General features: G+C 62.5%; 8 non-coding genes across 8 annotated transcripts; 4 read left to right on the plus strand and 4 right to left on the minus strand.

Annotated features, from left to right (window-relative positions):
• Window positions 1–2,388: 2,388 nt before the first annotated feature.
• On the minus strand, window positions 2,389–2,459 carry TRNAG-GCC (transfer RNA glycine (anticodon GCC)). The gene has a single exon. It is a non-coding gene; the product is annotated as a tRNA-Gly (tRNA).
• A 1,630-nt stretch (window positions 2,460–4,089) lies between these two features.
• Window positions 4,090–4,172, minus strand: TRNAL-CAG (transfer RNA leucine (anticodon CAG)). Its single transcript has one exon. It is a non-coding gene; the product is annotated as a tRNA-Leu (tRNA).
• Window positions 4,173–4,746: 574 nt separating this feature from the next.
• Window positions 4,747–4,818, plus strand: TRNAD-GUC (transfer RNA aspartic acid (anticodon GUC)). The gene has a single exon. It is a non-coding gene; the product is annotated as a tRNA-Asp (tRNA).
• Window positions 4,819–5,706: 888 nt separating this feature from the next.
• TRNAG-UCC (transfer RNA glycine (anticodon UCC)) lies at window positions 5,707–5,778 on the plus strand. The gene has a single exon. It is a non-coding gene; the product is annotated as a tRNA-Gly (tRNA).
• Window positions 5,779–6,056: 278 nt separating this feature from the next.
• TRNAE-CUC (transfer RNA glutamic acid (anticodon CUC)) lies at window positions 6,057–6,128 on the plus strand. Its single transcript has one exon. It is a non-coding gene; the product is annotated as a tRNA-Glu (tRNA).
• Window positions 6,129–10,251: 4,123 nt separating this feature from the next.
• TRNAG-GCC (transfer RNA glycine (anticodon GCC)) lies at window positions 10,252–10,322 on the minus strand. The gene has a single exon. It is a non-coding gene; the product is annotated as a tRNA-Gly (tRNA).
• A 1,626-nt stretch (window positions 10,323–11,948) lies between these two features.
• On the minus strand, window positions 11,949–12,031 carry TRNAL-CAG (transfer RNA leucine (anticodon CAG)). Its single transcript has one exon. It is a non-coding gene; the product is annotated as a tRNA-Leu (tRNA).
• A 574-nt stretch (window positions 12,032–12,605) lies between these two features.
• On the plus strand, window positions 12,606–12,677 carry TRNAD-GUC (transfer RNA aspartic acid (anticodon GUC)). The gene has a single exon. It is a non-coding gene; the product is annotated as a tRNA-Asp (tRNA).
• Window positions 12,678–13,568: the final 891 nt, after the last annotated feature.

Genomic DNA, 13,568 nt, shown 5'->3' on the forward strand with positions numbered 1-13,568 from the left:
TCCAGAATAACACAGGGAGTGATAGTCAATATCCTGCAATAACCTGTAATGGAAATCACTCTGAAACGATATTAGACATGGAAAACAGTATCCCCTTTGCTGTACACCTGAAACGAACTCAATATCGTTAATCAACTCTTCTTCTTCAACCACAAGTACTAGTACTTATAAGTAAGTAAGTAAATAAATAAATAAAAACAACGAACAAAATAAACAGGAGAAACATGAGCCATCAGATGATCCAGCAATCCCCGTCGTGGGTACACATCCGCCAAAGAGAAAAACTGTTGTTTGAAGAGATCCACGCACCCCCGTCTTTGTAGCAGCACTGTGTGCCGCAGCCAAGACATGGAAAAAACCCATGTGCCCATCAACGGTTGGCTGACAGAAAAAGATGCGGTATAAATGTACTGTGGAATATTACTCAGCCATTTCCGAAAATGAAATATTGCCATTTGCCACAATAAGGATGGTCCTAGAGAATATTACACTTAGTGAAGTTAAGTCTGACAGAGAAGCACAAAGATACGTGGAATCTAAAACATAATAGACAAGAATGTATGTGCCAAAGCGAAACAGACTCACAGACATAGAAAACACACTGGTGGTTCCCCGAGGAGAAAGGGAGGGGTGGAGACATAAAGTAGGAGCTGCGATGAACAGATACACCGTACTTCATATAAAAGACATACGCAACAAGGATTTCCAGAATAACACAGGGAATGATGTTCAATATCCTGTAGTAAACTGTGATGGAAAGCAACCTGAAACAATATTAGACATGGAAGACAGTATCCGCTTTGCTGTGCACCTGAAACTAACTCAATACTGTTAATCAACTTTTCTTCCAAAATTGCAGCTACTAGTTCTTATAAGTAAACGAATAAATAAATATTAAATGCATAAATAAAAACAACACACTAAATAAATAGGTGAAATATGAGCTCTCATATGATCCAGCAATCCCCATCGTGGGTACACATCGGCAAAGGAGAGAAACTGTCATTTGAAGAGATCCATGCACCCCCCCATGTTCACAGCAGCACTACGGGCCACAGCCAAGACATGGACAAAACCCAAGTGCCCATCAACCGATGGCTGGCACAGGAAGACGTGGTACGTACGTACTGTGGAATACTCCTCAGCCATACAAAAGAGTGAGATATTGCCATTTGCACCAGTAAGGATGGACCTAGAGTATATTACACTTCGCGACGTAAGTCAGGCAGAGGAGCACAAAGATATGTGGAATCTAAACCGTACTACAAACGAATGTATGTGCCAAAGAGAAACAGACCCACAGACATAGAAAACACACTGTTCGTTACCCAAGGGGAAAGTGTAGGGCAGGGAAAAATCCGGAGCTGCGATTAACAGAGAGGAAATACTGGACATAAAGCACAGAAGCAACAAGGATTTACTGTACAGCACAGGGAACTGTATTCATATGTCGTGATAACGTATAACGGAAAATAACCTGGAAAAGGACATATAACTGAATCACTTGGCTGTACACCTGAAAGTCACACAGTATTGTAAGTCAACCGTACTGCTGCGAAAAGGAGAAGACGACGAAGGGGAAAAAAAGGAGGGCAACGGGACAGAGGCAAGGGCAGGATCCTTGACAACGTAGGATTTGGAAAGGATCGGGGGAAAAAGCGGGGAGATAGGGGGTGGGATGGGGGTGTCTGTGGGAGTAGGGTGGAGGCTGAGGTGGTGGTGCCGGTGGTGCTGTCCCGAGGGCTGATGCTGTTGGTGGGAGCAGAGGTTCAGGGGAGGGGCTGGTGTTTGTCGTGCTGATGGTGGTGGTGGCAGTAGTGGTGGAGGAGCGGGCCGGTGTTGGAAACGTATTTCTGTCGAGGGTCAGAACATGAATCTAGAGTGCAGTCTGCGATGATGGTGTGGACTTCTTTTGAACTCCTCGTGCAAGTGAACGCTTTGGGGACTGTCCAGGAAAGTGGGATGTATCACTCCCAGAGGTGGCAACTTCCTTGCTCCTGGTTGTGCAAACATAGTATAACTCTCGAAGTGCGGGCAGAGTGAGGCAGAGAGCTTGGAAACGTGGCGAAAGGTGAAGAGGTTGGGCTGTGCGGGTGCCAGTGTGGGGTGTTCCTCACAGTGAAAAGCGTGACACAAGCGGGGTCGGGGTAAGGACGAGAACAAGGACAAGGAAGGGGTCTGGGCGTAAGAGTGGCTGAGCCCGCAAGGTGTCAGGTCCCGGAGGCCTGGCTCCCGGGTGTGTGTGGGGTGGGGGCGTCTGCGTGGGAAGGACAGGGGCCGGAAGGTGCGGTGGTGAGCGAGCTGTTGCACGACCGGTGCCTTGAGTGTGGCAGCGGGGAAGCCCAGCTCCGCTGTGGGGCTGCGGGAACCAAAAGGGGACGCTGCGGCTGCATGGGCCGGGAATCGAACCCGGGCCTCCCGCGTGGCAGGCGAGAATTCTACCACTGAACCACCCATGCACCGGTGGCCGCCGGCCCCCGGCGCTGCCCCAGCGGCGCTCGCCGCCAACCGCCGGACCCTGGTCACTGCTCGCCCCGTGGGCATGTGCTCCATTTGAGCAGGAGGCCGACGGGCCACCTGAATGAGAGGCTCCGGGCACGCTGGCGACCCCAGGGCGCGAGGCGGTCGGAAGCACCGAGGGACGGAGGGACGCAGGCGTGCTCGGCCCGTCCTGCGCTTTCTCTGCCGTCCACGGCCGCCGCGAGACTGTCGGTGTCGCCAGAGGAAGCCAGGAGCCCAAGCGGCCTGGCCCGCGCCCGAATCCCAGTCAGGGCAGGCGAGGCGTGGCCGCTGCGGCCGAGCGCCGACGTTCCTCTCAGCAGCCGCCCGGCCCCGACGCACAGTCCCTCTGGCGGCTGGCTTTCTTGCTGGTGCGGGGCGTGCGAGGGCGGGCGGGGGCAGGGGTCGGAGCTCGGGGCTGTGCAGGGACCGCGAGCGTGGGAGATGGACGCCGGGCACCGCCGCCGCCGCCGCCGCCGTCGCCGAGCGGCGCTCAGGCCACAAGACCAAAGGTGTCTGAGCCTCGCTTCTGCGCTCTGGCCCACCCCTCTCCCGCGGGGTCCCGCTCTGCTGCGTTGGTTGTGAGGAGAAGCACTGTGGCAGACTGGCTGCTGGCTCGCGGACAGCCCGGTGAGGGAGGGAGCGCGCCAGGGTGTGGTTGGGTCCGGCCGGAGCAGCGGCTTCCCCGAGGGACTTGCGCTGTGGCGCCGAGGTGGGTGGCCCGGGCTGGGGGCCGGACGTCTGTGGTGGGTGACAGGGCATCCAGGGCTTCGGCTCACTACTCACTGGAGCACCGTTCCCGGGAGCGACTCCTGCGCCAGGCCCCGTGCAGGGAGGGCCCCCTGTTGGCTGGCCAGCAGGAGGCTGGGCTGCACGCGGCCCAGCAGGCAGGCAGGCAGGCAGGCAGGCAGGCAGGCAGGCAGGCAGGTGTGGTCCGGCCAAGGTCCCAAGGCGAAAAAGCACCGAGGGCACGCACCACAGGCCGGCAAGACGGTGTGGCTGTGGAGGGAATGGAATGGGCAGGCGGGCCGTTGGGGCTGGCGGGAAGGACAGGATGTTGGAAAGAGGGAGAGCTGCTGGTGGCGGAAGTGGAAGAAAGGCTGTGAGAGCGAGTCCGCTGTTCACCAGGCCGAAGTCGGAGGGCGGGCCAGGCGTGGAGGGCTTTCCACACGCGGCCGTTCTGCGTGTGGCGGTGGGGGCGGGGTGGAGCGTGGGAGTGGGAGTGGGAGGGAGGGACGAAGGCAGGCAGGCAGGCAGGCAGGAAAAGCACCAGCAGCAGCAGCCGCAAGCAGGTGAGGGAAGATGGGCTGCGAAGGACTGAAGGTTTTTCTGGTGTGGGTGCAGGTAGGAGGGGGCTTAGGAGCTGGCGGGGAGGGCGTTTGTCCGGAAAGCCAGTCGCCGGAGGGTTCCTAGTGCGCCGTTTCTGCCAGGCCCGCGGCCGTGGCTGAGAAGGTCCCGCGTCTGAGAGGCGTGGATGTCCGGGCCGGAGTTCGGAGAGGCCGCAAGAGTGCAAGGCGCGAACGGACTGGAAGGCAGTAAAGCGCTGCCGTAGGGCCGGGTGCGTTTGTCGGGCGGGCCAAAAGGCTGGCTTGTCAGGAGTGGGATTCGAACCCACGCCTCCAGGGGAGACTGCGACCTGAACGCAGCGCCTTAGACCGCTCGGCCATCCTGACGGCGGGCCTGGGCGTGCGCGTGGCCGCTCGGCTGGCTGGGACCCGACGCGACGCGAACCCCGGTGCCCTTGGCGGGACGCGGTGCTCCGCGCCAGGCGCGCGGCCGTCTGGGTGAGCGACGGAGCGGGCGCGCGGCGGCCGACGGGGAGCACGGCCAGACGACGCGCCTGGCTGCGCCGCGGTGGCGCCCTCGCCCAGCCCTGGCCCCGGACGCAGCCGGGCCGCGTCGGGCCAGCCCCCTGCCGCCGGCCCCCACCCGCGCGTCTCCTCGCCGGCCATGGCCCGGCGCGCGCCCACCCCCTCCTCGCAGCCTTGCTTTGCGTCTCGGGCCCCCTCCACCCGGCGCGATCCCCGCGTCGGAGGCAATAGGCAGCGCGCACTCGGAGTTTTCAGGGCCACGCGGGTCCGGGTCCCTGTCGGGGTCGGGGGCTGCTGCTTTGGAGGGCGCGGTTGGTGTGGCGTTGGGTCGGGTCGGGCACGTGCCGGGCGCCCGTGGTGGGCAGGGGGCCGGAGGGCAGGGGGAGGCGTCGGCAGGCAGCCCGAGAGCGGCCGGGCGCGGGGGCGGTGGCCGCCGTCCTCGTTAGTATAGTGGTGAGTATCCCCGCCTGTCACGCGGGAGACCGGGGTTCGATTCCCCGACGGGGAGGCAACACGCCCTCTTTTGGTGGCTGGCGCCGCTCTCTGTCCTGCCGCCTGGCTCCCAAGGGCCCTTCTTCTCCTCCCTCCGCCCTCCGCCCTCCGCCCTCCAGCGAGGCGCAGGGCGCCAGCGCGTGCCCAGCCTGCCCACCCTCGCCCCCCTCCAGCCGCCCAGCCCTTCCTCCTCGCCGGGCGCTCAGTCGCCAGGGCCGAGCGAGGGCCTCCTCTGGACCCCACAAGCGCCCGATGACATTGCGGCCCGCCCAAAGTGGCTGTCTCAGTGGGCTCCTTGCGTCGCGACGCACAGCTGCGCAGCTATCCACAGCGGCATAGGTGCACAGCTGCCGGGACGGGTGGGAGGCGGATGAGTGGCGTGCCCTGTCGGTGCGGGAAGTGGCCTGGCCCAGCGCCCGGTGGAGAAGGGCTTTGGCCAGCCGGGGGCTGGAAGACGCGTGCCCCGGGAGCGGGGCGGGGCGGGGCGGGGGCGGGGGCGGGCCGCGGCGTGGAGCGGAGGGCCCTGGAGCAGCAAGGCAGCGAGAGCGCCCCCCTGAGGCGGTCGGGCCGGCGGCCTAGGGCAGCTTCGTAGGGCTGGCGCGGGTGGGGCGCCGGGGGGCCTTGGTGGCGCCTGTGACGTCACAGAGCTGCCGGCCGGCGGGGCGTCGGGGCAGGGCTGCTCCAAGCGGCGGCGGCTGAGGAGGAGGAGGAGGAGGAGGAGGAGGAGGAGGACGGGGAAGAGAAAGGGGAGTAGGAGGAGGAAGAGAAGGAGGAGGAGTCGAAGAGAAGGAGGAGCAGGAGGAGGAGCAGGAGGAGGAGGAGGAGGAGGAGGAGAAGGCGGCGGCGACGAGAGTGCGCTCGGGCGAGCCCGGTGCCGGCGTCTCGGGGCGGCCCGGGCTGTGCAGCGTTGGTGGTATAGTGGTGAGCATAGCTGCCTTCCAAGCAGTTGACCCGGGTTCGATTCCCGGCCAACGCAGCGGGCTGACCTTTTACCGAGCTCCACGGGCGGCCGGCCGGCCGGGGGCCTGTGAGGGAGAGCTGGGAGCAGGGAGCTAGCTGGCCCCAGCGGCTTTTCTCGTGTGTGCGAGAAGCAGGCGCGCAGTGTTCTGAGGGCGCTGCAAGCAGGAAGGACGGTAGGACACGTGGATTGCCAGGGGCGGCGCGTGGCTGGACTTGGAAAGGCCGGGTCTTGGCGCCAAGGTGGCGCCGAGCGGGTGCTATGGGTCCAGCAGGAGCAGTGGTAGAGCCTGACGCTCCCTGGTGGTCTAGTGGTTAGGATTCGGCGCTCTCACCGCCGCGGCCCGGGTTCGATTCCCGGTCAGGGAAGCCTCTCTACCTCCCACCGTCCACATCCCACTTTTAGGCCACGCTTGCTCCGCGGCCTCGGCGCCCCGACAAGAGCCGCCCGGTGCCCTGCACCTCCAGCCCAAGCCCTGCCAGGCAACCTCCACCCTGCCTCCCCGGCCAAACCTTTTGGCCGCACTGGCGCGCGCCCACTCGAGGCCTTCGACGTCCCGTGTCTTCCTTTCCGGACGCTTGCCTCAGCCCCAAACACGAGTGGCCGGGGCCGCGCCTCTCCCCGCCGTGGCCGTGGCCACGAGCAAACGCCCCCGCCTGTGTTTGGACTCTCCATCAGCACTGCTTTTCCCCCACGGCGACAGCGGCGGCAGCGCCGACGGCGACGGCGGTGTCACAGGCGGTGCCTTCTAACAAAGCCGGATCCCCTGTGGAACGGAGCACCGGTGGGCAGACGGGTGCTTCGCACCACCGCAGCAGGTTTCCTGAACGCCCTTGCCGGTGCCGTGGGGGTGGCTGACAGTGTGGGATGAAGGTGTTTGTGGCCGTGGTCGGTGGCCACCCCACGCGGGTTAGGGAACGGAGCAGAACGACCCCATGGAGAGAGGGCGGCGGTGGGCCGCGTGCTGGGAGGTGCGAGGAAGGGCCTGGGGTGTCTGGGTGGAGCGCGGGCAGGAGCGGGAGGTGTTGGGCTGGCGGGGACCTGGCCCGGGAGAGCGGCTGGCCCCTCAGGCAGGGGCTCAGCAGAAGCTTGGGGTGGTGGCAGCACCTGGCCCGGCACGTGCGTACGGGTGGGTCAGATCAGGGGGCGGGGTGGGCCTGGAGTAGGAGTGCGTCTGAGGAGCACTGGCGGAAGTGAGACTTCCGGGCAGGACATGTGACAGTCGGGCCTGGGATACAAGGGGAAGGTGGCGGGGAGAGGGGTCCGAGCCTGCAGGCTGGGGGGAAGGGCGGGGTGTGTGAGTGGGCTGTGGGGCGAGGAAGATGGTGGGAGAGGACCCCTTCGCGGTGGGGTGGCGGGTGAGGGCGCCAGACTGCTGTGCTGCGCGGCAAGGTGGTCAGGCTAACCAGTGGGTTGGGACTGGGGGCGGTGGGTAGGAGGCAGGCAAGAGAACAACAGAAACGGAGCGCGCCACAGGGGCTAGGCGGGGTCCGAATGGGGTGGGGGCATTCTACTGCCCCAGAGACATACATCGCCTCTCGTCGGGAGAAACCATCCGGTCTCAGGTGTGTGTGGCGGCGGGGGTGGGGGGAGGAGGGGTTGAGGTTGAAAGAGGCCAAAGGAGAGGTCCCCTATGATCCAGCAATCCCACTCCTGGGTACGTACCCGGAAATGACGAAACAAGAGTGCAAAAAGGCACAAGCACCTCCATGTTCACAGCGGCACTATTTGCAGTAGCCAAGACATGGAAGAATACCCAAGTGCCCATCAACGGGTGGCTAGTACAAGAAGAGGTGGTATATATGTACTATGGGATATTACACAGCCATTAATAAGAAAGAATGAAATATCGCCATTTGCCGCAACAAGAATGCTCCCAGGGAGTATTACACTTAGTGAAGTAGGTCCGACAGAGAAGCACAAAGATATGTGGAATCTAAGACGTACTACCAATGAATCTCTGTGCAAAACGGAAACAGACTCACAGACCTAGAAAACACAGTGATGGTTACCCGAGTTAAAAAGGAGGGGTGGAGGGATAAATTAGGAGCTCGATGAACAGATACACAGTGGTTCATATAAAGGAGATAAGCAACAAGGATTTCCAGAATAACACAGGGAGTGATAGTCAATATCCTGCAATAACCTGTAATGGAAATCACTCTGAAACGATATTAGACATGGAAAACAGTATCCCCTTTGCTGTACACCTGAAACGAACTCAATATCGTTAATCAACTCTTCTTCTTCAACCACAAGTACTAGTACTTATAAGTAAGTAAGTAAATAAATAAATAAAAACAACGAACAAAATAAACAGGAGAAACATGAGCCATCAGATGATCCAGCAATCCCCGTCGTGGGTACACATCCGCCAAAGAGAAAAACTGTTGTTTGAAGAGATCCACGCACCCCCGTCTTTGTAGCAGCACTGTGTGCCGCAGCCAAGACATGGAAAAAACCCATGTGCCCATCAACGGTTGGCTGACAGAAAAAGATGCGGTATAAATGTACTGTGGAATATTACTCAGCCATTTCCGAAAATGAAATATTGCCATTTGCCACAATAAGGATGGTCCTAGAGAATATTACACTTAGTGAAGTTAAGTCTGACAGAGAAGCACAAAGATACGTGGAATCTAAAACATAATAGACAAGAATGTATGTGCCAAAGCGAAACAGACTCACAGACATAGAAAACACACTGGTGGTTCCCCGAGGAGAAAGGGAGGGGTGGAGACATAAAGTAGGAGCTGCGATGAACAGATACACCGTACTTCATATAAAAGACATACGCAACAAGGATTTCCAGAATAACACAGGGAATGATGTTCAATATCCTGTAGTAAACTGTGATGGAAAGCAACCTGAAACAATATTAGACATGGAAGACAGTATCCGCTTTGCTGTGCACCTGAAACTAACTCAATACTGTTAATCAACTTTTCTTCCAAAATTGCAGCTACTAGTTCTTATAAGTAAACGAATAAATAAATATTAAATGCATAAATAAAAACAACACACTAAATAAATAGGTGAAATATGAGCTCTCATATGATCCAGCAATCCCCATCGTGGGTACACATCGGCAAAGGAGAGAAACTGTCATTTGAAGAGATCCATGCACCCCCCCATGTTCACAGCAGCACTACGGGCCACAGCCAAGACATGGACAAAACCCAAGTGCCCATCAACCGATGGCTGGCACAGGAAGACGTGGTACGTACGTACTGTGGAATACTCCTCAGCCATACAAAAGAGTGAGATATTGCCATTTGCACCAGTAAGGATGGACCTAGAGTATATTACACTTCGCGACGTAAGTCAGGCAGAGGAGCACAAAGATATGTGGAATCTAAACCGTACTACAAACGAATGTATGTGCCAAAGAGAAACAGACCCACAGACATAGAAAACACACTGTTCGTTACCCAAGGGGAAAGTGTAGGGCAGGGAAAAATCCGGAGCTGCGATTAACAGAGAGGAAATACTGGACATAAAGCACAGAAGCAACAAGGATTTACTGTACAGCACAGGGAACTGTATTCATATGTCGTGATAACGTATAACGGAAAATAACCTGGAAAAGGACATATAACTGAATCACTTGGCTGTACACCTGAAAGTCACACAGTATTGTAAGTCAACCGTACTGCTGCGAAAAGGAGAAGACGACGAAGGGGAAAAAAAGGAGGGCAACGGGACAGAGGCAAGGGCAGGATCCTTGACAACGTAGGATTTGGAAAGGATCGGGGGAAAAAGCGGGGAGATAGGGGGTGGGATGGGGGTGTCTGTGGGAGTAGGGTGGAGGCTGAGGTGGTGGTGCCGGTGGTGCTGTCCCGAGGGCTGATGCTGTTGGTGGGAGCAGAGGTTCAGGGGAGGGGCTGGTGTTTGTCGTGCTGATGGTGGTGGTGGCAGTAGTGGTGGAGGAGCGGGCCGGTGTTGGAAACGTATTTCTGTCGAGGGTCAGAACATGAATCTAGAGTGCAGTCTGCGATGATGGTGTGGACTTCTTTTGAACTCCTCGTGCAAGTGAACGCTTTGGGGACTGTCCAGGAAAGTGGGATGTATCACTCCCAGAGGTGGCAACTTCCTTGCTCCTGGTTGTGCAAACATAGTATAACTCTCGAAGTGCGGGCAGAGTGAGGCAGAGAGCTTGGAAACGTGGCGAAAGGTGAAGAGGTTGGGCTGTGCGGGTGCCAGTGTGGGGTGTTCCTCACAGTGAAAAGCGTGACACAAGCGGGGTCGGGGTAAGGACGAGAACAAGGACAAGGAAGGGGTCTGGGCGTAAGAGTGGCTGAGCCCGCAAGGTGTCAGGTCCCGGAGGCCTGGCTCCCGGGTGTGTGTGGGGTGGGGGCGTCTGCGTGGGAAGGACAGGGGCCGGAAGGTGCGGTGGTGAGCGAGCTGTTGCACGACCGGTGCCTTGAGTGTGGCAGCGGGGAAGCCCAGCTCCGCTGTGGGGCTGCGGGAACCAAAAGGGGACGCTGCGGCTGCATGGGCCGGGAATCGAACCCGGGCCTCCCGCGTGGCAGGCGAGAATTCTACCACTGAACCACCCATGCACCGGTGGCCGCCGGCCCCCGGCGCTGCCCCAGCGGCGCTCGCCGCCAACCGCCGGACCCTGGTCACTGCTCGCCCCGTGGGCATGTGCTCCATTTGAGCAGGAGGCCGACGGGCCACCTGAATGAGAGGCTCCGGGCACGCTGGCGACCCCAGGGCGCGAGGCGGTCGGAAGCACCGAGGGACGGAGGGACGCAGGCGTGCTCGGCCCGTCCTGCGCTTTCTCTGCCGTCCACGGCCGCCGCGAGACTGTCGGTGTCGCCAGAGGAAGCCAGGAGCCCAAGCGGCCTGGCCCGCGCCCGAATCCCAGTCAGGGCAGGCGAGGCGTGGCCGCTGCGGCCGAGCGCCGACGTTCCTCTCAGCAGCCGCCCGGCCCCGACGCACAGTCCCTCTGGCGGCTGGCTTTCTTGCTGGTGCGGGGCGTGCGAGGGCGGGCGGGGGCAGGGGTCGGAGCTCGGGGCTGTGCAGGGACCGCGAGCGTGGGAGATGGACGCCGGACACCGCCGCCGCCGCCGCCGCCGTCGCCGAGCGGCGCTCAGGCCACAAGACCAAAGGTGTCTGAGCCTCGCTTCTGCGCTCTGGCCCACCCCTCTCCCGCGGGGTCCCGCTCTGCTGCGTTGGTTGTGAGGAGAAGCACTGTGGCAGACTGGCTGCTGGCTCGCGGACAGCCCGGTGAGGGAGGGAGCGCGCCAGGGTGTGGTTGGGTCCGGCCGGAGCAGCGGCTTCCCCGAGGGACTTGCGCTGTGGCGCCGAGGTGGGTGGCCCGGGCTGGGGGCCGGACGTCTGTGGTGGGTGACAGGGCATCCAGGGCTTCGGCTCACTACTCACTGGAGCACCGTTCCCGGGAGCGACTCCTGCGCCAGGCCCCGTGCAGGGAGGGCCCCCTGTTGGCTGGCCAGCAGGAGGCTGGGCTGCACGCGGCCCAGCAGGCAGGCAGGCAGGCAGGCAGGCAGGCAGGCAGGCAGGTGTGGTCCGGCCAAGGTCCCAAGGCGAAAAAGCACCGAGGGCACGCACCACAGGCCGGCAAGACGGTGTGGCTGTGGAGGGAATGGAATGGGCAGGCGGGCCGTTGGGGCTGGCGGGAAGGACAGGATGTTGGAAAGAGGGAGAGCTGCTGGTGGCGGAAGTGGAAGAAAGGCTGTGAGAGCGAGTCCGCTGTTCACCAGGCCGAAGTCGGAGGGCGGGCCAGGCGTGGAGGGCTTTCCACACGCGGCCGTTCTGCGTGTGGCGGTGGGGGCGGGGTGGAGCGTGGGAGTGGGAGTGGGAGGGAGGGACGAAGGCAGGCAGGCAGGCAGGCAGGAAAAGCACCAGCAGCAGCAGCCGCAAGCAGGTGAGGGAAGATGGGCTGCGAAGGACTGAAGGTTTTTCTGGTGTGGGTGCAGGTAGGAGGGGGCTTAGGAGCTGGCGGGGAGGGCGTTTGTCCGGAAAGCCAGTCGCCGGAGGGTTCCTAGTGCGCCGTTTCTGCCAGGCCCGCGGCCGTGGCTGAGAAGGTCCCGCGTCTGAGAGGCGTGGATGTCCGGGCCGGAGTTCGGAGAGGCCGCAAGAGTGCAAGGCGCGAACGGACTGGAAGGCAGTAAAGCGCTGCCGTAGGGCCGGGTGCGTTTGTCGGGCGGGCCAAAAGGCTGGCTTGTCAGGAGTGGGATTCGAACCCACGCCTCCAGGGGAGACTGCGACCTGAACGCAGCGCCTTAGACCGCTCGGCCACCCTGACGGCGGGCCTGGGCGTGCGCGTGGCCGCTCGGCTGGCTGGGACCCGACGCGACGCGAACCCCGGTGCCCTTGGCGGGACGCGGTGCTCCGCGCCAGGCGCGCGGCCGTCTGGGTGAGCGACGGAGCGGGCGCGCGGCGGCCGACGGGGAGCACGGCCAGACGACGCGCCTGGCTGCGCCGCGGTGGCGCCCTCGCCCAGCCCTGGCCCCGGACGCAGCCGGGCCGCGTCGGGCCAGCCCCCTGCCGCCGGCCCCCACCCGCGCGTCTCCTCGCCGGCCATGGCCCGGCGCGCGCCCACCCCCTCCTCGCAGCCTTGCTTTGCGTCTCGGGCCCCCTCCACCCGGCGCGATCCCCGCGTCGGAGGCAATAGGCAGCGCGCACTCGGAGTTTTCAGGGCCACGCGGGTCCGGGTCCCTGTCGGGGTCGGGGGCTGCTGCTTTGGAGGGCGCGGTTGGTGTGGCGTTGGGTCGGGTCGGGCACGTGCCGGGCGCCCGTGGTGGGCAGGGGGCCGGAGGGCAGGGGGAGGCGTCGGCAGGCAGCCCGAGAGCGGCCGGGCGCGGGGGCGGTGGCCGCCGTCCTCGTTAGTATAGTGGTGAGTATCCCCGCCTGTCACGCGGGAGACCGGGGTTCGATTCCCCGACGGGGAGGCAACACGCCCTCTTTTGGTGGCTGGCGCCGCTCTCTGTCCTGCCGCCTGGCTCCCAAGGGCCCTTCTTCTCCTCCCTCCGCCCTCCGCCCTCCGCCCTCCAGCGAGGCGCAGGGCGCCAGCGCGTGCCCAGCCTGCCCACCCTCGCCCCCCTCCAGCCGCCCAGCCCTTCCTCCTCGCCGGGCGCTCAGTCGCCAGGGCCGAGCGAGGGCCTCCTCTGGACCCCACAAGCGCCCGATGACATTGCGGCCCGCCCAAAGTGGCTGTCTCAGTGGGCTCCTTGCGTCGCGACGCACAGCTGCGCAGCTATCCACAGCGGCATAGGTGCACAGCTGCCGGGACGGGTGGGAGGCGGATGAGTGGCGTGCCCTGTCGGTGCGGGAAGTGGCCTGGCCCAGCGCCCGGTGGAGAAGGGCTTTGGCCAGCCGGGGGCTGGAAGACGCGTGCCCCGGGAGCGGGGCGGGGCGGGGCGGGGGCGGGGGCGGGCCGCGGCGTGGAGCGGAGGGCCCTGGAGCAGCAAGGCAGCGAGAGCGCCCCCCTGAGGCGGTCGGGCCGGCGGCCTAGGGCAGCTTCGTAGGGCTGGCGCGGGTGGGGCGCCGGGGGGCCTTGGTGGCGCCTGTGACGTCACAGAGCTGCCGGCCGGCGGGGCGTCGGGGCAGGGCTGCTCCAAGCGGCGGCGGCTGAGGAGGAGGAGGAGGAGGAGGAGGAGGAGGAGGAGGAGGACGGGGAAGAGAAAGGGGAGTAGGAGGAGGAAGAGAAGGAGGAGGAGTCGAAGAGAAGGAGGAGCAGGAGGAGGAGCAGGAGGAGGAGGAGGAGGAGGAGGAGAAGGCGGCGGCGACGAGAGTGCGCTCGGGCGAGCCCGGTGCCGGCGTCTCGGGGCGGCCCGGGCTGT

The sequence above is a fragment of the Eschrichtius robustus genome, unplaced genomic scaffold (assembly GCF_028021215.1).
Source record: "Eschrichtius robustus isolate mEscRob2 unplaced genomic scaffold, mEscRob2.pri scaffold_809, whole genome shotgun sequence".
Lineage (NCBI taxonomy): Eukaryota > Metazoa > Chordata > Mammalia > Artiodactyla > Eschrichtiidae > Eschrichtius > Eschrichtius robustus.